Genomic DNA, 24,000 nt, shown 5'->3' with positions numbered 1-24,000 from the left:
ATGTTCCCTGTATATTAAAAAGAATGTGTGTTCCCTAATATTTAGATATGAGGTTTCTTTATATGTTCAGTTAGGTAATTTTATAGATTGTGTTGTATAAATCCTCCATGTTTTTACTTACTGTTTTCACCTTGGATATCATTTATTAAGAAAGTGATATTAAAATCCCCACTATTAATCTGGACTTGTACATGCATTTTTGTAATTTTGTCAATTTTGTTTTCTACATTTTGAGTTGTATTATCAAGTGTACACAAGCTGAGATTTGTGATAATATGCTGCTAACTTAAACCCTTTATTGCTATATAATCATATGCCTCTTTGCTAACACTTTTGCTAGAAGTCTATTCTGCCAGATCTCCTAACAACAGTAGCCTTTCCTTATTTTACAAAGTTTGCCTCTTATAGCTTTAATCCATTCTTTTCCTTTGTGACTTCTTGTGTCATACCCTTTTAGATCAATTTCTGTTATAATTTATTTGACTAGATGAGCATTTTTATCCTGTCTGGAAATATTTAATAATTGGTAAGTTTTGTCTATTATTGGAATAGGCTTATCACATAGTAGGTCCTCAACGAAAAGTTTGTTAAAAAAATTAATGAGTGAAAAATTGAGTAAGCTTTTGTGATCATTGCTGTATTTGAATTTATTTCTATTATTTTTTGTTATTTATTGTATATCAATAATCCATATCTATGTATATAAACATTTGGATTTATTTCTACGATTGCATTTTGCTTTCTACTTCTTTCCTGTGATTTTTGTCTATTTCTTGCTTCAGTTTCTATCAAAGAAGTATTTCTATTATTAATTTTTGTCTTTCTACTGCTCTGAGATGTAGATGCTGTATTAGCTTTCTTTTAATCATTACTCTTAAATTTTCACCTACACAATGAATTAATAAAATATAAACTTAATCTGTCTCTACTCTTCTATCACAATACAAAAATCAGTTCGTCCACCTCCCTATATATTTTTTTAAATTTGGGGTATTTAATTTCATTTGTTTTTCTTTCAAGCCAATATTGACAACCATCATTATTGCTCTAGATAATCAGTGCTGGCATACAGACTGGCTCACATACTTACTAATATGCATACTAAGAGGGAATTTCCTCTCATTACTCCGTTGTTTCTTGGGCCTTCTGCCTCAGGTCAGTTTTTTCCTCCAGTTATAATTTGCACAGTTCTTGCAGTAACAGCTGGCTCCTGTCACCTTCACTCTGGAATGATAATGCTGGGAATGAAATGTTATAGTGCTAGTTATTTTCCTTCAGCACTTTGAAGAGATTTTTTTCACTGTCTTCCAGCTCCCATGGAGAAAACTCTGAATCATTCTGCTCCCCCTTTTTAGTCATCTGACATTTCTCTCAGGTTATCTTTAAGATTTTTATCTTTATCCTTGAGGCATAGCAGTTTGACTACAAAGAGTGTAAGTCTGGATTTCTCTCGCATCAGGTCGGCTACCTAAATCTAATGATTTGTGAATTTCATCATCAATTCTTTTTCAAGAATGTTTTCCTCCAAAGTCCTGTGTTGCTATTTTTTTTTCTCCTGGAACAATTGGATTAGTCTAAACTTTCTTACTCTACTCTGCTTTCTCGTACCTCTCCCCCAGAGTTTATATCTTCATTTATGTGTTCTACACTCTTATTAATTTCATCAGCTCTATCTAAAATTCCTATACTAATTCCCTCAGCTGTATCTAATTTATCGCTCTTCATATTGTCTAAAATACTTTTTAATTTCAATGATCACATTTTCTTCTCTAGAGGTTCAATTCGGTCTTTTTAAAACATGCCTGAAATCTTATTGATAGTATATTATTACTTTCTTGTGTTTCCCACCTTTAATTTTTTTCAACATTTTTAACACACAATTTATATTATGTATCTAAAAATTCTAAGTCTGTCGTTCTGTGGAATCTAATCCTGGCATTGTTCCTGCTGCCTCACACTCATGCTGATGCATATCCTCTTACATTTTGCAGTTCTGGATCACGAGCTCATCTCCTAAGAGACTGACTCTATCTACATGAATCCTCGGAAGTGAGGACTGTAGACATGCACCTCCACAGAGGTTCTCATTTGTGTTTCTGTGAAATACCCCAAAGTTCTATCAACCCAAGATGACTTTACCTTAATTTCTTAGCTTCTCTTCTCCAGACCACACAAGCAGTCTAAACAGAGGATAAACTGAAATCCAAGACATACGCAACTCAGGGCTTTGGGAGCCTTCTCCTCTTCATGGATAGACAATCTTTCTTGTTCTTTTTGTTTGCTATTGGGCAAAATTATTTTCTCTAGAAACTCTCGGAGGGTCATGGTCTTGTTCATGAGGTCCCAGTTCCAATTTCCAACCCCTAACTTGTCTTCTTCCTCTGACTCTGCCCTCAAGCAGGAATTAGGGGCTCCCTTTACACCACCAGGCTCCTCGCAGGAGACAGACTCTCTGGGACCCCCACTTATGGCCCTGGCCAAGCCTCTGCTCCCTCTTTTCCTATTTCTTTGACTGCCACCAGGAATAAAGTTCAGACCAGCCTCTTCCTGGGGGTTTATATCTTGAGTCGGGTGGGCTATAAATATTTGTTTACCTCTGTATAGTCCCCAAGACTAAGCTCCATTCTCAGTACAGCATAGCAAGGAGTCTTGCACTTTGGTTAATAAAATAATACACATGGCAATACCTAGTTGGCTCAGTTTTTTTTTAAATCCATGCTTATCTTCTAGAAATCATGAAGAGAAGCGAGGTGACCAGCATCTATAACCTCCATCTATTTCATCCTTTCATAGCCCTGAAGGATAGGTAACAGGTTTTAATATCGGTTGTCCCCTTCTCCCTTTCCACCACTGCTTGAAAGTTGTAGAAAGCCATGTAGAGATGAATGCACCAATGGTGTGAACTCCGCCACCCTAGAAGGCAGAAGTGGCGTCCTGACACTCAGGTGTCCGGTTCTTCCATCAAACGTCTGTGTCCTTTTCTTCCCAGGCTATAAAATTACAGATATACAAGAAATCCTGATGGCTCCAGAGTGAGCAATGTGTCTAAGGCAGAGACAGATAATCTAGTTAGGATTTTTTTCCTTTTAAATTTATTTATTAATCATATCTTATGGGACAGGCAATGTGCTAAATGCTACAGCTACACAGATAAACAGGACATCCCTGTTCCTTGGAGAAGTCACTACCTAGAGGAGACGGGAACATAAACATAATTTCCTAAGAATCCAAATTTCTAACGAGGAAGAAAAGCATTTCTTGGGATATGCAGAAGATGTTCTGGAGGAGTTTAAGCCCAAAATGAATCTTCAGAAGTTCCTGAGAGTCAGTCTATTCTTTTATTTAGCTCATTTATTGTTCTTTTTTATTTATTGGTTATTTATTACTTGCTTGGCATTGAGATAGGCCCCTGTACATACATGGTTAATAACAGACATAGTCCCCATCATCCGGGGCTTGCATGCTACCACCCAGCACTTGTATGTCTGAACATTGGTCCTACAGAACTAAAGACATACGCTCACAAAAAATTTACACGTAAATGTTTTATCTGCTTTTTTCAGAATATCTCAAGACTGGGAACGACTCTGATGCCCTTGAATGAGGGCAAGGTTGAGCAAACTGTGGCCCATCATACTGTGGAACATGCCCAGGAACGCAAAGGAATGAACTACTGATACACGCAATAACCTTGTTGAATCTCCGGAGACTTATGCTGAGTTAAAAGAGCCAATCTCAAAAGGTTACATACTATATGATTCCATTTAAATAATATTTTTGAAATGACAAAATTATCTAAATGGAGAACCAAATGAGTGCGTGTGGGGGTGTCGGGTAGGAGAGGATGAAAGTGAGTGTGGTTTTAAAAGTGCAACAGGAATCCTCCTGTGGTGACGGAATGTTCTGGAGCTTCTCTGTGGTGGTATATACACAGCCTATATAGGTGCTAAAATGACACAGAACGAAACACACAAGTAGAAGTCGAACCAGGAAATCTGAATATGGTTGGGGACCATATCAACGGTAATGTCCTGGCTATGATATTGCACTATAGCTGGGCAAGAGGTTAGCATTGAAGGAAACTTGCTAAAGTGTAGGGGAGGATCCTCTATAGTATTTCTTGCAACTGCCTGTGAATCTGCAATTATCTCAAAAAACAATGTGAACAATTTTAATTTAAAAAATCTTCGCAGAAAAGCAAGAGGACTGTTGCAGCTTAAGCTGGTGCCTGTTCTGAGCTGACACTTCGAGCTCATTTCCCTCTGCCTGTGCATATCTACCTCCCGCTGCTCCTGGGAAGCACTGAGCCTGGAAATGTTTCAGCGGAGGAGGAGTTGGCAGCGCTAAGCTGGGTCTGCTGTAGAGCTCTTTTCCCGCAGCCAGACTTCTGGCCGAGGGCCACAGCACTGGGGCACGAGTCCAAAGCCCCTGCACGCAGGACCCTGGGCTTGCCGGACATCTTCATCAGTCGCACCGGCAGGAGCTGCCTTTGGACTCATGGAGAAGCTGACCGGAAATGGGTCTCCCTCTCTGCAATAGCAACTGCGTGTCCTGCTCAGCAGTGGAGGCCCAGCTGGACCCCTTGCATTTCTCCACCAGGTTTAACTCTCCTGATCTCTGTGGCTAGTGGTATTACTGATAACAGTAGGAGTTTGGAGCTAGCTGTTTGGGGGTCCAATTCTTGAGGGGCAGCGGTATGAGTGAGCCCAGGCTTTGGGGTAGAAAAGCATGATCGAAATCCTGCCTCTGCAGGAAGGGCTTGAACAAGTTAGTTAACTCGGCGGAGCCTCCCACATACATCACCCTGGGGGGTCCCTTGGCACTGTAGGGGACACAAAGGGGACGCTAGGAAGAAGAGACAGCAGTGCCATAAACCTCCACAATCAACAAAAAGACGCAAGATCTAGAAGCACAGGGGGAGGAGTCACATTCTATCGTGTTCTATTGTCTGTCATCTGCTCAGCCATCTTCTTACAGCGCCTCTGAGCTGCGGTGCTCGGGGACTTTCACCACCGGGACTGGTGATATGCCTGAGTTCCACCTGATTGAACCTCAGAAACTTCATAGCAGCAGCTCTCCCAGCCTTGTGCTATGTAGCTGGCTGGCTGGTTACCCAGCACACTCGGGGCAGAAACTGTCAGCAGGATGACCGCCTGCCCATGGCGGGCTTGTGTGTAGTTCATTTACTAACCCCAACAGGGCAGCCGGGCGCGGAGAATCCCTGTATGATTCCGAAAACTGCTTCTCAAACCAAACATATTAAGGCAGAAGGAGATTGTGTCCCTAAGAAAAATCACGGTTAAAAACTTTGCACCTTGCAAAAACTTCAAAAAATGACATGTATTGCTTTAAAAGTTGCTGGAAAATTGCATGTGGTCATTACAACTAAAAAAAAAAAAAAAGAGGGGTCAAGGTCATGAAAATCTAGAAGATGTCTGTGTTGAGGCTGTAGCTTGAGTGTCTTAAATTCTTCTCCACACTGAAGAAACACTGGAAGTAGAGGACACTTGTTTGTCATTTATGCAAGAAGGTCAAGGCAGAGCCCTAGCAGAGAGATCTCAACAAAGCAGCCTTGGTCTGCATCACAGCTGATAAATATGTGTATATTTATATGCATATTTACATAACTTGAAAATATTTAAGCTATTATGCTTTTTAAATTATTTCCCACTTTAATTTTTTTCCTTGCACCAGTGAGCCCCTTTTTCCAGTCACATATATGACAGTCCTGGGGAGTCTTCTTTATTTATGGTGTTAACTTGAGCGACTTCGTGAAGCAGCCGTTAGGAGCAGGGTCTTTGGGATGTGGGGAGGGCATGTTATCTGAGCCTTCTGTGTCTCAGCTGCATCACCTGTAAAGTGGGTGTATTAAGGGGTGAGTCTCATACAGGTGGCTGAAAAGATTAGATAATTTCTGTAACTTGCTTAGCACATTTCCTAGCATTTCCTGAGTATTTAATAAATTCTGGTCATAAGGGAAATGATGATGTTGCTGTGTGAGCAAGCACTTACTAATCGTCAGGCATTGCTCTAGATGCTGAGGCTTCTACATGATAAGTAAGCCCCATGCCTGCCCCACAAAGCTCACCACTCACTAGGAAGGACAGTCGCGGCAGAGACTCCATGTACGTACGTGTTTATTCACTACTTATTGAGCAGCTACTAGGCATCAATGAGTTACTATGAAAACTGCTATGATGATCAAAACAGGCTCTGTCCTTGCCATCACAGAGGCTAAAGTCTAGTGCAAGAGACAGATATTTAATAATTAGAACTCATAGAGCACATCACAGAGGAACTTACTGTCCACTGGGGGTGCACACATCAGGTCTGGCCTCCTGGGGAATAAATCTCCTGGAGGGAGATTTAGTTTGTTGGAACATTAACCAAACTAGAAGTAGGAGGAGGGCCAGCGCTCCCGACCCAGGACACCATGGTGGGAGGAGAGACACCCTGGCAGGAGCACCCAGGGTGAGTGCTTTGCTAGACCTGCTCTGGGAGGCACAGGGAAGGGATGAACCAAGTTTGTCTGGGTTTGGGAAAGTGGTGTGATCCAGGAAGACTTCATAGAGGAGTTGACCGTGGGATGAACTGTGAACAGCATTAACTGTTCTCCAAATAAACAAGGTAAGAAGAGATGTCCAGGAAAGGGAGCTGCACGTACCTATGCTGCAGCCTGGGCTTGTGGGAGAAGAGAAGTGGCCTGAAGCCAGGCCTCAGAGCCCAGGGCTGTGGGCTCTGCTAAGTGTCAGGGAGATTCCGGTTGGTGTCAGGAAGGCCGCTGTGGTGAGAGTCATGGGACTGCAGCTCGGCAAGAAGGGAGAGGCGACTGTCTGGAAAGGCAGCACCATGATCCAGGGAACGGAATCCTAGACTGGGGCCTATCCCGGAAAAAGAGGCAGGACCACTCCGGGTGAGGGCGGGTCTCAGCAAGGACAGGGGTGTTGGCAAGAGACAACCTGGGCCTCGGATGGGATCATAACTAAAGCTGACTGTGAAAGCATCGAACACATTTACCTGTGACTACAGAAGTAAATACACAGTTTTCTGTGAAAAGGAACCACTGGAGGCTTCATGGACCAAATGGAATGCAAGATGCACCTTAAGAATGCGAAACGTTTTGGCAGATGGCATTTGGAAGGTGGCAGTCCAGTGCTCCCAGGTCGCATTTTCTCCATCCTGCACGGTTCTGATTTATCTCCTATGTTCCGGTCCTTTAAAGCTTAATCTCTGACGAGATTGTTGTGAGCTAATCAATAGCAATTAATCCAGGTGTTACCTAAAGTGGCTAATGGCTTAATGTGTTCCAGATCCCTGGAAATAAACTTCTGAACATGCTTCCAACCCCGCACATAAAACTCTGGTCAAATTAGTGGAAGAGAAATTTGGAGGCTGTTTTTCTTTTAGTTTATATCCCCAACTAACAGTGTACCTGGAAAACGCACAATTTACAGTTCCATATTTAGATTGGTGATTTGCAACTGGGCAAATTTTGTGCTCCAAGCAACATTTGGCAGTTGACTAGTGACATTCTTTTTTTATCAAAACTTGGGGGGTCAGTGCTACTGGCGTGAAGGGGGCAGAGGCAAGGGGTGCTGTAAACACCCTACAGTGCACAGAATAGTCCACGCAACCAAGAATTCTCCAGAAGATAATTCTGCTACTGAAGAATTATCAATATTGCCAAGGTTAAGAAACCCTGTTTAGGCCCATAAAAGAATCTTTGAGATTGTTTATTTCGAATTTCTAATTCTGCAGCTATGACTTGTAAAGTCGAAGATGTGAAATGATTTGCACACGGCTCGCTGGCCAATAGCAAATGGGGCTGGCACCCAGACCTCCGACATCAGTGCTTTCCTCTCCCAGGGCACCAGGGCTCCTGTATGTTTTAAATGAATGACCAGGGTATTTTAATGCTCTCAGCCCTCAATTCCAACACCAAGAAGGGAGTTATTTTATCAATGCTGACTGCACAGGTGGGAATGTGGTTTGAGCTCCTACTTCTGATGGATCCAGAAGGAGGGGGAGGGTCTGCCCTCTCTCAGTCTAAGAGTGGCCCCACCAGGACCCCAGATGGGACTGAGCAGTTGGGGGGAAGCGGCATATGGTGACCAATCCATGATACTGACACAGTTTAATTATGAAGAAAGGAGTGATTCACTTCTTTTTTTGTTTCAGGAGACAAAGGGCTTATCCAAAGCAGGAACAACTCATAGACAATTTAACAAATGCAAACAGTGGGAGAAAAAAAACAAATATGTGAGAAAGCATATTTGAATCTGAAGGCATTAGGACATCTGAAGAGCCCCAGCACCCAAACTCCTCCCTTTCCTGCAAAAGGGTGTTTGCAGAGGGGTGAGGTTTGCATGGGAGGGGACCATTTCCAAATGGGAGAGGGCACCTGGCCCCAGGCCTCAGTTCTGTCACTTACTGACCCTGAAGGCTCAGTGTCCCCAACTAGCAAGTGCTGAAAGCAGAGTCCCAGAGCTCCAGGTCTGAGTCTATTTCTGCGACTATCTGGCTAAAGATGCCTTACTTCCCAGGTGAAGAAACTGAAGCACAGAACAGTTACATCATCGCTTCCAGGTCATAAACTAGTGAGAGACCAGTGGGGAGATCCCAGATTCCTGATAACTCAAGGGCAGGTTTTGTTCCATCTTAATTCCTGGGAGAAATTTTCAAAGGTTTTTCTATATTAGCAGAACAGGCTTGAGGCCTTCAGAGCATTCCAGCTGCAGGGGCTTGGAACCACTATTAGCACCACTTATTCACCCACCCTTTCTGTAGTTAACTAAAGGGCTCCTCTGTGACCCTCCACCGGTTTGGGCCTCTTTTTTGTTGCCCATAGTGCATTAGGACAATGCCTCTCCTCCCCTCTGAAGGCTGGGAAGGAACCTGGACACAGTCATAGAAACAATCATTCTGGGCAGAGAAGCTCCATGGATGCTAAAGGAAACCTAATAGCTGGTGATGGCTGGACCACTTGTTCCCACAGTGACTTTAGGGAAATGAAGTTTCCAAATAAAGAACCAGAAGCAGGTAGAAGCCAGGTGAATCCAGTGGGGGCCACACTCTGTCACCTGTCTTGCAACTCTGTCCAGTTACCCAGAGCTCCTGGGACGTGCCGGACGATCAGGGCTTTTGGGGATAACAGATTGGTGAAAACAGACGTAACCTGGGCCCTGGGATTGGTCTTTGTGTTTCTAAGATGACACAAGACTTATAAAAATGTTCTGCACCTCTGGAATCAGCAAACAGTAAAGATGATCAAATAACATTTCTGGGGTCACTGAAATGCCTGCTTGTGTGGTGCATTGGAGCTGAGTCCTTTGAAATCCTTAAGCCTGAGGCTGGTGGGCTGTTCAGTCACATTCTGTGCTACTTTAGAATTATCTCCACATTTTGGTTGGGAAGAAGCCATCCACAGTGAGGCCCTTGGGGAGAAAACACAGCAAAATGTGTTGTCAGGATGTTTTATCGGTGATCTGAGATACAAAGCGTCACTGGCGAAGGGGAATTTGAGCTTCAGGCATTTTTTTCCTGGTCACATTTTTTTGTTTCCAATTAGATATGATATGAACAATTTAAAACTTTTTTTCTGAGAGCAACTGTCCTCAGAGTAGCAGTGTGACCCTCCCTTGTGCAGTGAGGGGGGTGGCCTGTGCCATCTCAGCTCCCATTTAGCTCTAGTGTTTTATGACTAATCAATACCAATTTAGGAATTATAAAACTCCGGTTCTTAAAAGCCTACAGAGAGAGACATGCCTTCTGGAAGAGCCAGGATTGCATTTTGTTTTTCTTAATTAAAAAAAAAAATCATGCTTAATTTTGGCAAATTCTTTGTTTTCAAAGAAAGCATGCAAGTAATGCATTTGTTTCATTCTTTGTCTCTCCTCACATCGATAAATATCCACACAACATCCGACATGTGGCAGCAACACTTCTGCCACAGGGGCTTCAAGTTTCCAGCTGCCTACACAGTCCACAGTTTTCAGCATCAACACAAAAGCTGTAGCAGGCTTATAATATCCCAGAGGCATGGGACAGACATGTCCTCAAGTCTTCTCCAAAAGGGGTATTCTCAGTCCAGTTTGTGAAGGATTCACGGAGATGGAATCAGTGAATGAACTCAAAATTAAAAATAATAAAACACATGAGGACATGGCCATTGAGAGAGAGAACAGCAGAAACAGACAAGTGAGATATTTTAGACTGTAAGATAATACTGTTATTGATATAGATTCAAAATGAATATGTTCTTCGAAATTTGCATTATGAATAACTGAACAGGTAGGACAGACTCAAGGTCTTATCAAGGAAGGTCAGACATTTTTGGAAAAGAGCCAAATAGCACTTGCAGAGATGAGAAATTCAGTCATTGCTGTTAGGGTCACAATGGACACACGAGCCCTGATGGATGCAGGTGAAGAAATAATTAGGAAACTGGAAGACAGAACTACATACATTTAGCCAGGACACAACACAGAAAAAAAAAACATGGGGAAAATATAAAAGAGAGGCCAGGGGATGTGGAAACTAGAGGATCCAATATACCCAGCAGGAGTCCAAGAAGGGGGTGGGGTGGGAGGGATTGGAGAGGTGGGGAGACACACTTTTGATGGCTGTCCACTTCCAAGCTGATGCAAGGCATGAATGCATTGTTCAGAAAGCACATCAAATCCCAGGCAGGGATTGTGAACTTGATTTACTGCACATACACAGACGTGTTTTATAGGACATGCAGAGAGCTGACACCATGTAGGGAATATCCATTCTTCACTAGCACGCCTGAACAGAAAATGACTACTGGCCAAAAAACTGGTAGCATACAGATTGTTTTCTCTAACCTCAATGCAACTAAGAAATCGACAACCAAAGTATACCTTAGTGCTTGAAATTATGGGAACATCAGTAATGTTAACATTTGGCATAAAAGTGCACAGGCATCTGACGTTTAGTGTGTGTCATAGTCACTCACGTTTACCAAGCTTGGCCTTGATATTTGGTTGCTGGGGGAGTGGAATTTGAGAAGGTTTATTCTCTCCTTCCAAGATAACTTCCTCTCTTGGCTGTATGGTTAAGAAAATGTTTATATGGGAGCCAAATTGCACACCCTTGAGAGTATAGAAAGGCACCACCGCCTACCAGCTACATTAACCTGCAGTGAGTTAAATACATTGTCTGTGCCAGATTTCCTCTTTTGTAAAATGGGAGTGATCATCCTGCCCATCTCTTAAGATCGTTAAAAGGATTAAATTAAATAATATGTGTAAAATACTCATAACAGCATTTGGCACTAGTTTTAAAATATTATTGTTTTATTATTTTATGTGATTTATTATTTTAGTGATGTTGATTGACTCTCCCTTCCTGCACCCAGAGATTCTGTGAGAATGGCCTGCAGTACCTGGAGAAGTGGGGGGACTGGACTGGGGAAAAAAAAGGCCACGGGATGGAGGTGGTGCATAGTCTTTGAGGTACACCGGTGGAAAATCTGGGGGAGGAAGGTTTACAAAGCAAGGCAGAGAGGACCTGCACAATCAAGGCTCCCTGTCAAGGTACAGGACGACCACTAGGAGCAGGAGACATTCCCTCCATTGTCCTCCCTCTCTGAGCCCTTTCATAGAAATAGAGTGTGCACGCAATCTGTATGGTGACTCAAGGGATGGCTTCCACAGCTTGCAAGTTACAGGCCACAGAATGCAGAAGTGAGAAGGCACAGCAGGTGAATAGATGGAAGGATTTATTTGCAAGAACAGCAAGAGGTGAAAAGAATGTAAAGAAAAGAAAAACTCACAAGGCTATCATGAGAGGAAGTCACTGATGGGGAGCAACAATCAGGAAAACTGTGACAGGAAAAAAACAGAATACCTGCTTGTAGTAAAGAAAATCAGACAACCACAAAAATCTTCCCAAATGTTAGCTTCGTCATGTGCATACGGAAAGCCAAATTTACTCAGCTGGGTTGTTTTGAAGAGTACATAAGTAACATGTGAAATGTGTCTTGAATAGATATATCCTCAGTACATATTAGTCATTGCAATTAACCACAATCCTGCCATCCATTCTTAATAAGAGATGGCAAATTTCCTCATGGGCCTTTTACCTATGTGTTGCTTTTTTATATTAGTTGTGGTCATATTGTATGTACAAATTTAGATGGTGCCTTTTTCTTTTAATGTTGTAAGTCATCTCATAGTTTTGTTTTTAAAAATACCCCTTAGCCCTCCTTTAAAATCTGTCCTCTGATTTGTAATTTGTCGTTTGCACTTCTCCCCTCTGCCTGCCCTTTTTGCTTGAAGAGGATATTCCCTCAGAAGGAAATGATTCTCCTTTCTGTCATAATGCGCTGTTTGTTCTCAGGAGCGGAGGAACACTGTCTAGGAAGTTAGTCCGCCAGCCAGGCAGCAGAGGATTCTGTCCCAAAGACCCCTCTGCATTTTCATGAAAGATTCATTTCATCAGTGTCCTGTTTACTACTGGTATTTTCCCCTGCTGTTTGAGTGTCCCTTTCTTTGAGCAGAGTGCTCACACATAAATGGCCTGTAATTGGCTGGTGTCATTCATGTCACAATGGGGAAAACACCAAGGGTAGTTTATAACATGCAATGCAGTGTATTCTCATGCAACCATTTACATGCTTATTATCACTTTGGAGTTCCAGAAAGCTCTGTAAGAGAGTCAGAGAAAACGATATCATGCACCTTTTAAGAATAAAAAAATGAAAACATTATAAAAAGCAGATCTGAAGCTTGGAGAAGGAAGACAATGTGCCTGTCACTTTAGCTCAAGTTTCTAACCCTTGTCAAGCTCTTATTTCACTAAAATCAGAGATTTGTTGAGCTGGAAGAGACTCAAACGTCATGTGAACCCAAGGTCTGAATCGACAAACAAGGATGTTAGGCCTAGTGAATTTCCTAAAACGTGTAACTACCATTCATACTACATTTACATTTACCCCAGTAAGAATTGAGTAATAATATTATGCAATGTGCACATGGGAAGAGTAGGACTTTCCAAGGGTGTCTTCATTGCAAACCCAGTACCGATCACAAGGTCAACAAACAGGCCCGGGACTCCAGGTTCTGCTGCCTGTGAACCAGGCGGCCCTGGGAAAATCACAGTATTGCCCTAAAACTTTATTTTCCTCTTCTTCAAAAACGTAACTAAGTCATACAGCTGTTGTGGGGACTGAGGAAGGTACTATATGATAGAAACAAAGAAATCCATAAGAAAAAAAACAAAATGTGTTCCCCCAAATAGGCTTTTGCAGACTTAGTATGTTTGGAAAATGCTTACATACAGTCCTGTGTAAATAATCCAAAATAATCTTGGTTGAGCTGTTATTTTCTACCCTGTGCCACCACAGAACACTTTTCCCCAAAGACACTATTATTAACATCCACAAAACAATGATTTGGTGGAACGTGTCTGGTGAAACCTTCCTGCAAAGCCTTACTCTAATGCTGTATTAATTTTTCCCTTGCGCAGCTGGAGGCCACAGACCGCACCTGTGCACTGGACCCTAAATCTCCCCCAGCCCCAGCCTTCTGTCCTATAGGCTACCTGAGGGGAAGAGGCAGACCCCGCCTGCCACCTAGCCTTGGGGAATTGCAGTAGACTCTTTGGGTCCCAAGGGGTACAAATTGTCAAGCATAAATCAACGTTATTCAAAAAGGCTGCCAAGTTAATGGCTTTTCAGCATCTCATCACCTTAGCCAACAGAATGGAGGCAGCATTTAAAGCAGAACGGGTGGAGCAGAGAATGCCCCCAGGTTCAGTCACTGCTGACAACGCTACCTGGTGTCCATTTGCCTAAAAGTGTGGCTGTTCTGTGCTCCAGGAGCCTGGACTTCCGAGGCCAACCCGGTTTTCCATGGAGATTGCCAATGCTCTGGAAAGCTCCATTTCTAATCTGAATTGCTCAGCCGGCTTAGGAGGAAGGCACTGGGAGGGGGAGAGGCATGAAAGGAGCCTGAGCTCTGGAGTCAGAGGGACCGGCTGGAATGCGGAGCCCAGAAGCCACTGCTGATGACCTCGAGCAGCTCTGGGCTATGCCTCAGTTTCCTCCTTGACAGGCAATCACGAAACTGGGCCCAGCAGCACCAGCCCCGGAGGCACTGCAAGGACAGCAGGCAGTGACTGGCCGGAAGCCTGAGCCCTGGGGCTCTCAGGGGCCGTCTGTTCCTAGCAGTTCCTACCACAGAGCAGCCATAAAATGGGAGGACTGTCCCGCATGGGCCAGACACTGCACAGAGCACTTCAAAGGCTGCAAGTAACATCAAGCACTTACGCCTCACTGGAGTGAGTGCCTTCGGGGCTGCCCGGTCTGCCGTCCAGGACTCAAGCTCTCAGCGGCTGGAAGTGCTGCGGCACCGCTGAGCCCCATCCAGCACCTCCCTCTCCAGGAGCGTCCCACGACTAGTCAAGGAGGGCAAAGGAAGCCCCAGGTCCTGAGAGCCATCCCAGCTCCCAACACCCCTGCCGGGTAGGCTCCATAGAGGATGCATCTCGGTTCACCTGCTCTCTGCACCACGCTGCCACCTTCCCCTGTCACAGGTATTACACCCCACAAACCTCCAGCTTCAGCATCTGCTTCTGGGGGAGCCCAGCCTTCAGTGAACGGGGGCCATGTGCCAGGTCTGTAGAGCCCTTTGTCTGCATCACTTCATTCGGTCCTCATGGAAACCCATTCATTCCATGGAGGCCCAGAGCAGTTACTTCACTGCTCAGACTACCGAACGGCTCTGAGAGGGCACAGCCCCCTCCTGTCCCCTTGCTCTGGGCCGTGGTAGGTTTCGGGATGGCAGAGGAAGGAGGAGAGGGAGGAGAAGGAATTGCCCCTCCTGAAGAGGCCCCCCACTCTTCGCTAAGTAAGCACCACTCACGTCCGTCCCTTTCCATTCCAACTCCGCCTGCTGCTTTCCGCACTAACACGACTACCTGTTGTTTTATGTTTTGTCAGTTGATTACTTTGGTCTTTACTGCCTTGTCCTCTTAAGCCCCACAAGAGCTTGCACTATGTCTGTCTCACTCATGACTGATCCCATCACTGTTTCAGATATTACGGATTTTATATGTATATGACAATCATTTGACAGTCTACTGACCCCACTTCACGTCTCTGTGTCACGTTTTGGTAATCTCACAATATTTTGAACTTTTTCATGGTTATTCCATTCATTATGGTTATATGTATGTGATCATTGATTATGACTCACTGAGCTCATTTGGTAGTTAGCATTTTTTAGCAACAAAGTATTTTTTAATTAGGTTGTATCCATTGTTTTTTTTTTAGCCATAATGCTATCGCACACTTAATAGATTACAGTATAATGTGAATATAACGTTATAAGCACTGAGAAACCAAAAAATTCATTTGACTCACTTTAGGGTGGTGGTCTGGAACCACACCAGCAGTATCTCCAAGGAATGCTTATATTCCTAGACCTACTGCAGAGACTGGGACACAGTTAAGACTTAATAACTAGTTTTTTAAGATAATGGATAAATTATGAATGAATAAATTAGTATGCATAATACTAATAAATGAATACACAAGTGCATGAGTAGATGAATAAAACTACCCATGGCCAACATTGACCAGGCATTCCATTTCTAGAACCGCACTAGGTTGTCTGACTCTAACCACACACACAGTGTTCTCTGCATTCTTTCCACTGTACCATGTCGCAGAGCAGTGTTTCAGGAGAAAAATAATAAGGAATTAGGGAGGATGTCCTCCAGTCCAAGTGGAAACCATGTATGTGTTCACTTACTCATTCAACAAATAATTTACCTAATGGCAATGTGGATACACTGGTGAACAAGCCATACAGGGCTTCTGACCCAGCAAAGGATACTAATGTTTCTCCATTAATTACAAGGGTTCAGAGGAAAATCATTCTGGTGTTGTAGCAGGAGGTGAGAATCACTTCCTCCTAAAACCCGGAAGCATCTCAGGGTCCGTGCATGAGTGGTACCAGTAAGGCCAGGTGCCGCCCAGAGGGAGACGGCTACCGAGCATCCTGGCAGCAACTATATGCCTATGTTTCCTCAAAAAGGAGATCTACGAAATGCCATATGACAGAGTCTCGGGAGAAGAGAAGAGTCAGAGAGATAGGAAGGGAGAATATTTAGCGGCCAGACACACCTAACCAAGGAACCGGTAACAAGGCAAATTCAACCCCATGAAAGGGAGAGGAAAAGAAGATCGCCTGGGAGGGCAGTTGCCATGTCTGCTTTGGTCAATTAATGTCAAGCTGTACATTTTCTAAGAAAGAGACCAGAACAGCGAATGTTTACAGTTGCTGCAAGAGATTTTTCTTTTTTGAATTAAAAGAAAAATCTCATGAAAGAGTTTTCAATTTCAAAATATGAAAAGTAATTTGATTGAGATTCGACTCACATTTAGAAAGTCTGATTAAACCTCTAGTTTTGACCATCACCATGAAATCTACCTTTCAATTGTGCCTTCTGCTAATTAGAGCTGGAGACTGAATTTTATCGCTTTAATTGTTGTTCTAGAGACCTGAGTCACATTGCAAGGGAGGTGATTTAAGGATAACATGTCAAGTTCTCGCTCTGCTTCACTTCAAGGATAAATGATAACATGTAAAATGTTTTAAAGGGCCTTTTTGTATATTCTCTGGCACCTGTTTCTCAGCAGGGCAGAGGGAACTTTCAGCCTACACCACTCCCTTGAGAGCCTAAGGGCAAGAGGTCATGCCCTGCAGCCTCTGCTGAGGCTGACAACCTCTGCTGAGGTTAGCTGGGACTTGGTCCACTTGAAGCTGGAGAAGCAGGAAATGACTTGATTCTTCTTTTACCCATGGCTGGAGTGAAGATAATGTTTTGTCACTGTCTTAGGAAGCACCCCAACTTTGCAGAAAGGAGGCATTTCCTAAAAGTGAAGCATACAGGGGATGCAGTGGGACAGAACCCACGCAGGTGTCTAGTGATGGGGCAGGCTCAGTGGCAATGCTGCCCCGTCTGGGAGTGGCAAGGATGGGATTCGCAGCTTATATCTAGGAAGGCCCATCCTCCAGGGGACAGCTCTTTCGTTCTTTTCCTTTCCCAAATGATGGGACTTCCTTAAAGACGTCAGTAGACCCTTCTATATCCAAGAGTTGGTCAGCTGAGGACAGAGATTTGCACTGAGTGTGGGGTCTGAAGACCATGGTGCAGGCAGAGCAGGTGAGCACTTCCCAGGGCAGGACAGGGGAGGGTGACAGGGCGAGGGAGGTGCTCAGTGATCAAGCATCACGGGCTCCGTAGGAAGCCGACTGAGCAGATGGCGGGGCGGCAGATAAAAAGATCGGTTTCATTTCAAGGATTCTCTGGAAGTAGAGGGTAAACATAATGAATTAAAGAAGGAATAAGCAAATTGCAGGGCACAAGGAGAAAAGCAGGTTTTCATAGATTACACTCAATGTGAAATCTACTGAAAAATGGTTATAGGCAAATGAATGCAGAAAAGAAAAGAAGTCCAAAGAAGAAAGATGAAAGAGAAATTGAAGGTGATTGTAACAGATTTGCAACTATGGAAGTTGAGCCCAAATAAGGGAATAACTAGACTCTAAAAAGAAACTGCCCTTCCTCTCCTTCTGTGCCCGGGATGATTAAACAGGAACTTGCACCTTAGTTTTTGCCCTTTTATCTTTCCTCTCACTGCACCCTCACTGAGCAACCTCAGTTTACAAGTGAAGTTATTACAAAGACACCTACCCCTGTGGATCTAACCCACATTCCCCACTATAGAGAGGAATAGAAAGCTAGAGGTCTTCAGAAGGGAAGTTGAGACCAGAAGTGAGCAGGTAAGTGGAGATGATTATCAAATAGAAAATGGTATTGAGAGAAGTTTCTAGATCTGCTGGGGCTGGGAAGGAGAATTAGTGACAAGTGCATAGAAAACTCATCTCATAAAATGAGGAAATCATTAGTTTTTTGTAAAACAAAAAGTTGTACAAGAAATGTAATTGTAGTATACTACTTGACACAGCAGAGCACACTATTTACAAAATTGTATGAATGTAAGCACTAAACATTGATTTACCGAAAACTATGTTTATTATCTTTAGAATTTCAGGTAAAGAGAAGGCTCTGTGCCCTTCAGAGGGAATTAAAAAAATTAAATTCACTACCATAAGTGGAAGATAAGAAACATATATAAATATGTAAAATATGATATAGCAGTGTAAGCAAGGTTGTTATTTATATATATGAACTTCAATACTAAAATAAATAACCCTTTGTATGGAAAGTGGTTTCCTTTGGGGAATAGGGGTCTGAGAGTTGCTAGGTAGAGTAAGTGAGGCAAGGGACTTGAAGACATACAGTATGATTTGCCTTTTACAGAACAACAAACTATGTTACTTTGACATGTGTTACTTTGTAAATAATACAAAATCAACCATAAAAACACATTCTAGAGCAGAAAATTCACTATTCCTAATCGGCTTTCCTTCCAATTGACCAAATTAGCTTCCAAGGAGCTCATGATAATATCAATTCCCTCATCACAAAGTTAATTTCATCATGAAATTAACTTTATCCCTCTGTGGAAACATGTGACATTTTCCCGTGACCACGAATGCAGCCCAGTATCAAAGAACATTATATCCTCCAGAAAGCTCTTTGTGACCAACAATGTCCATTTTCTTATGAATTTTATACATTGTTGCTACAGAATCTATCAAATCTCTATTCCACGCACCTACCCCCAACCTGATAGCACAGTTGGTTCATCCAATAGTCCTTGGACATCTCAAACTGGAATTCCACCAGCACTGAAAACTAAGGTCCCCAAACCACTAATATATTTGCATTATATGTAATGCTTCCTATATTCTCAATCTGTTACTTTCTTGTCCACTGCCTGAGCCAGTCACCAGGGTGTCGTCCTTCCTCTCTTTCACTCAGCCCCATCCATGTCACCAGGTCGACACTTTCAGTACTCTTAGTCTGCATTTTTCCTCCATCCCCACTGCTCCTATTTTAGTTAATATGTGTTATCACTTTCCTGTATCACTGCAAGAGCCACCTGGGAAGTTTATCGCTACTCAGGCCAATTCTCAGCTATTCTCACTGAAGCCAGAGCTATGTTTCTACAACTCAAATTGTCAACAGCCTTTAGCAAAAGTGCAATTACTTGGTGCTACATACAAAGTTCTCTAAGTCCCCGGCATTCTTTCAATATTTCCTTTATCACATCCTCTAGTCACATGAAGCAGCTGCCAGCCGATCAGCAGGCAGCTCAGGGTGAAACCCTGCCGGGTCTACAGGGCTGGTCCTGTGGTTTAAAATGGTAATTGCACATTAAACATTACCGCTGTGCTATTATCTAACCAGATTAGCTAACTGATGTCAATTTTTGCATTGCTGACCAGCTTCCACCAGAAGAACCTAGAAAAAGAAAATCAAATTAAACTGAAAGTAGAAAAAGGGAAAAAATAAATATACAAATGTAAGTCAATGAAAGCGTACACTGACAGAGAAAAGCAGTGAAATAAAAAGCTGGTTCCTTGGAAATATCAATAACTTTGATGAGCCTTTAGTCAGCCTGAGCAGGAAAACATAGAGAAGGCACACTACCATTATCAAGAATGAAAGAGGGGATATATTCCCATAGGCCCTAAGACATTAAAATTGTAGGAAGAAAACATTATGAGCACCACAACAAATATAACAATTAGTCAAAATGAATAAATTCCTTAGAAAACAAACACTACCAAAAAATAACAAATAAAGGAAATCTGAAAACTATAGACCATAATTCCTTATGATCATAAATGCAAAAATCATTTAAAAAACAAATTTATCCCAACAGTATATGAAATGGGTAATATATTATGAACAAATAGGGTTTACTTTGGAAATGCAAGGCTAACTCAACATTTGAATATTGAACAATCAATAAAACTCACCATCTCAGCAGAATACAAAGAAACCACATAATCACTTGACATATGCAAAAACAAAAGCCTTTGACAAATTCCATGTCGTTCCTAATTTGTAAAAAATCTCTCTTAGCAAAGCAAGAATATAAGGGGACTCGTCAACCTGATAAAGAGCATACATAAAAAATCCAGCATTAACATCATACCTGAAGGGTGAAAGACTGAATCCTTTCAACCCAAGAACAAAGCTACTCATGATTCTTACTCAAAATCACACTAGAGGTCTAGCCAGTGCAATCAGGCAAAAAACAAAGAAAAGGCATAGAAATTTGAAAGAAAGCTGTGTCTTCAAACATATGATTTTTCCTATGTAGAAAATCCCAAAGAATCTGCAAAATAACTTCATAAAAATAATAAATGAGGTTAGCAAGGTTACAATATACCAGATAAATACACAGCATATATATATATATGTATATATATATATTTATATCCTGGCAATGAATAAATGGAATTTGAAATAAACCATTACCATTTGCAATAAAACCAAAGAACATGAAACTCTTACAAAATATCTGAAAGATCTTTGTGCTGAAAACTACAAAATCTTAATTAAAGAAATCAAGGAAAAGCTGAATAAATGGAGAGATATACTATGTTCACCAATTTAAAGAATCAGTTTTGTTAAGAGGTCAATTCTCCTTAAACTGATCTATAAATTCAGTGGAATTCCAAACAAACTCCAGTAGAGCTTTTGGTAGAAATCAACTAGTTGATTCTAGAGTTTATGTGGAAAGGAAAAGGGACTAGAATATGCAAAACAATTTTGAAATAGAACAGTGGTGAGAACTCACTCTAAATGTTTTCCAGACTTACTATAAAGCTATGGTAGTCAAGCCAGTGTAGTACTGCAGAAAGGATAGATGTTTAGATCAAAGAAGCCGAATTAAAAGTACAAAAAGCGATTCACAAGTGTGTGGTTGTAGGGAAGGCCCCCGCCTCCCTGCCACTTTCTCTACTATTCTATGAGGACAGCTGTCCACTGCTTCACCCCAAATATGTCTGGCCTTGTATGGAGCCAGATATGTCTGGCCTTGAGAAACCTGAAAACAGCATGTTGTATCCATGAGAAAGGAGCTAGATAAGGGCCTTGAAGGCCAGACACCTGCCATGAAGGCGACATGCATGTGTGCCTTCAATATTTATGCAACCATGAATTAGCACTGTAGCAGTATAAGAATTACAGCGTTATGCAGAATAAAGTGGCCTCTTTGAGCGCCTTCCATGACGACTCCCACTGCATTCTTTACTCTTCGCGTTGCCCCAAAACCACAGCGGCAACCCCGGGATTCCGACAGTGGTCAATCAATTTTCAGTGAGGGTAGACAGACTATTCAATGAAGAAAGGGATAGCTTTTTCAATAAATGATGTTAGAATAATATGCAAAGTAATAAATCATAATCCATACCTTGTATCTTCTAAAACAATGAACTCAAAATGATAACAGACATAAAAACTTGAAACAGTAAAAATGATGGAAAAAAACAGAGGTGGAAATCTTTGAGACACTGGATTACATAAAGATTTCTCAGACACAACACAAAGATTATGATCCATTAATGAAAATTATTAAAATTGGATTTCATCAAAATTGAGACATCTGTTTTTTCAAAGACATTGTTAAGAGAAGGAAAAGATAAGCCACAGAGAGAAAATATTTGCAAATTACATATCTGATAAAGAACTTGTAGCCAAAATGTAAAACGAATCCTCAAAACGCAGTAATATTAAGGATAAAATCAATTGAAATGTGAAAAAAAATTTCCTCATCAAAGCGAACATACAGATGTTTCATGTGCAAAAAGCACAGGAAAAGATATGCAACATTATGGCAATGCAAATTAAAACCACAATAAGATATTAAAACACACCCATTAAAATACCTAAAGTAAGTAAACACTGGTAATGCCGTGTACAGCTGAGGATGTGGAGAATTTGGAATTCTCATACACTGCTGGTGGAAATGCCAAATGACAGATCAACTTTATTTTAGTAAACTATTGGGCAGTTTCTTACATAGTTCAACATAGGTGACTCAGCATCCCAAGCCTAAATATTTATCCACGTGAAAAGAAACCCTGTGTTATCACAAAATGTGTACACAAAACTTCATAGCAACAGTATCTGTAATTTTCTCAAACAGGAGACAGCACAAATGTCTTTCAACCTGAGAATGGGTAAACCAAGTGTTGCATACCCATGTAACGGGATGTTGCTAAGCAATAAAAGGGAACAAACTATCAATACATGCAGCAACAGGGGTGAGTGAACCTCAAGTGCACGATGCTAAGTGAAAGGAGCAAGATTCCAAAGACAACGTTACACGACTGCATTTCTGTGACTTCTGAGATCAGTGGAGGCCAGTAGATAGGGTTGGAGAGAGCTGACTCCAGAGTGTACAGGGGAATTTGGGGGGTAATGAAACTGTTCAGTATTTCCAATGGATGTTGGTTACATGACCGTTTGTGTTTGTCAAAACCTGCAGAACTATACACAAAAAAATGTAAATTTTACTGCATATAAACTACGTTAATACAATAAATCAAAAACACACAATAAAAATAAGGATTTTAAAGAAAACAAAAGAAATAAAAGGTCTGGATAGTCCTCTATCTAGCAAAGGAAATGCGTTTGAAATCACAAACAAAACAACAAACAAACCCCAGATTCACAGACTCAGATACTCATAGATAACAGATTGGTGGTTGCCAGAGGGGAAGGGGAAGGGGTGGGTGGGTATGAAATAGGTGAAGGGGATTAAGAAGTACAAATTTCCACTTGTAAAATAAGTCATGGGGGTGTAATAATGTACAGCCAATAATATTGTATTAACTTTGTAAGGTAACAGATGGCAACTAGACTTACTGTGGTGCCATTTCTCAGTGACATTACAAATGTCGAATCACTATGTTGTACACATGAAACTAATAAAATACTGTATGTCAATTGTATTTCAATAAATGAAAAAAATAAAAATAAGTAAACACTTTCCCACAAAGAAAAGTGCAAGCCCAGACATCTTTGCTGACAATTCTAACAGTTTAAGAGAGAAATTGTAACAACCTTATACAAACTCTTTCAGCAGAATTTTTATAAGACCATAATTAACCTGATGCTAAAAGCAGGGACATTATGAAGATGTTACAAAATACACAAAGATACTATTAGAAAGACATATTGCAGTTAATTTTCATTATAGGAATAGAAACACAAAAATCCTTAACAAATATTAGTAAATCAAACCCACCAACATATAAAACAGATTATACTCCATGATTAAGAGCCATGCATCCCAAGATAGTGAGGTGGTTTAATATCCAAAAATTTATCATTTCTTTCATTGTGTGTATATAGGTATTTTTCTCCATAGTCAAGAGAAGCCTGCAAATCAAGCTCATGAAAAGATTCCTCTAATTTTTATGCTGCTAATACACACAGCCATCTTCTGGTACCCCAACTTGGGATGCTATTATTCCCAGCCCACTAACTTAATTTTCTGGAGATTCTGCAAATGGCTATTGTCATGATTTCCACTGGTGTCCATTTCTCATCCAAGTTCTTGGGATCCTCTATTTTTAATCTCACCTTGCTTTCCAAAAAAACATTGTTTCATGAAAATCCTACTCCTGACACCATTTGTTGTGAGAACCATGTTCTGTGCCTCACTTTCACTTCCTCCAGAAGACAACACTGACACAAGGATTTGAGGACAAGTAGTTTACCATGGAGGTGACCCCAGGAACCAGTGATGGAGAACTAGCAAAGAGACAGAGGGAGAGAAGAACTAGAGAGAGTTTATTCTGCAGAAGGGTACCACTGTGGGGGCATCCCAGTCAGAGAACCCTGGAGTTATCCCACCCGAATAGTGAGGCAGCTTGGGTATCAACATACCAACCCCATCAGTCATTAGTTCAGATGCTGAAAAAGATGTTAATTTCCTGGCATTCCTGCCCTGCTGGAGAGGCAGAAAAGTGGGCTTCAGCAGGTAAGGAAATCTATCAGCAAGGAAATGCCGGTTCTGCCAGTTGAAAATCAGGCCAG

The sequence above is a fragment of the Manis pentadactyla genome, chromosome 3, assembly GCF_030020395.1.
Source record: "Manis pentadactyla isolate mManPen7 chromosome 3, mManPen7.hap1, whole genome shotgun sequence".
In the NCBI taxonomy this organism is placed as follows: domain Eukaryota; kingdom Metazoa; phylum Chordata; class Mammalia; order Pholidota; family Manidae; genus Manis; species Manis pentadactyla.
This window is presented reverse-complemented; position numbering follows the sequence as displayed.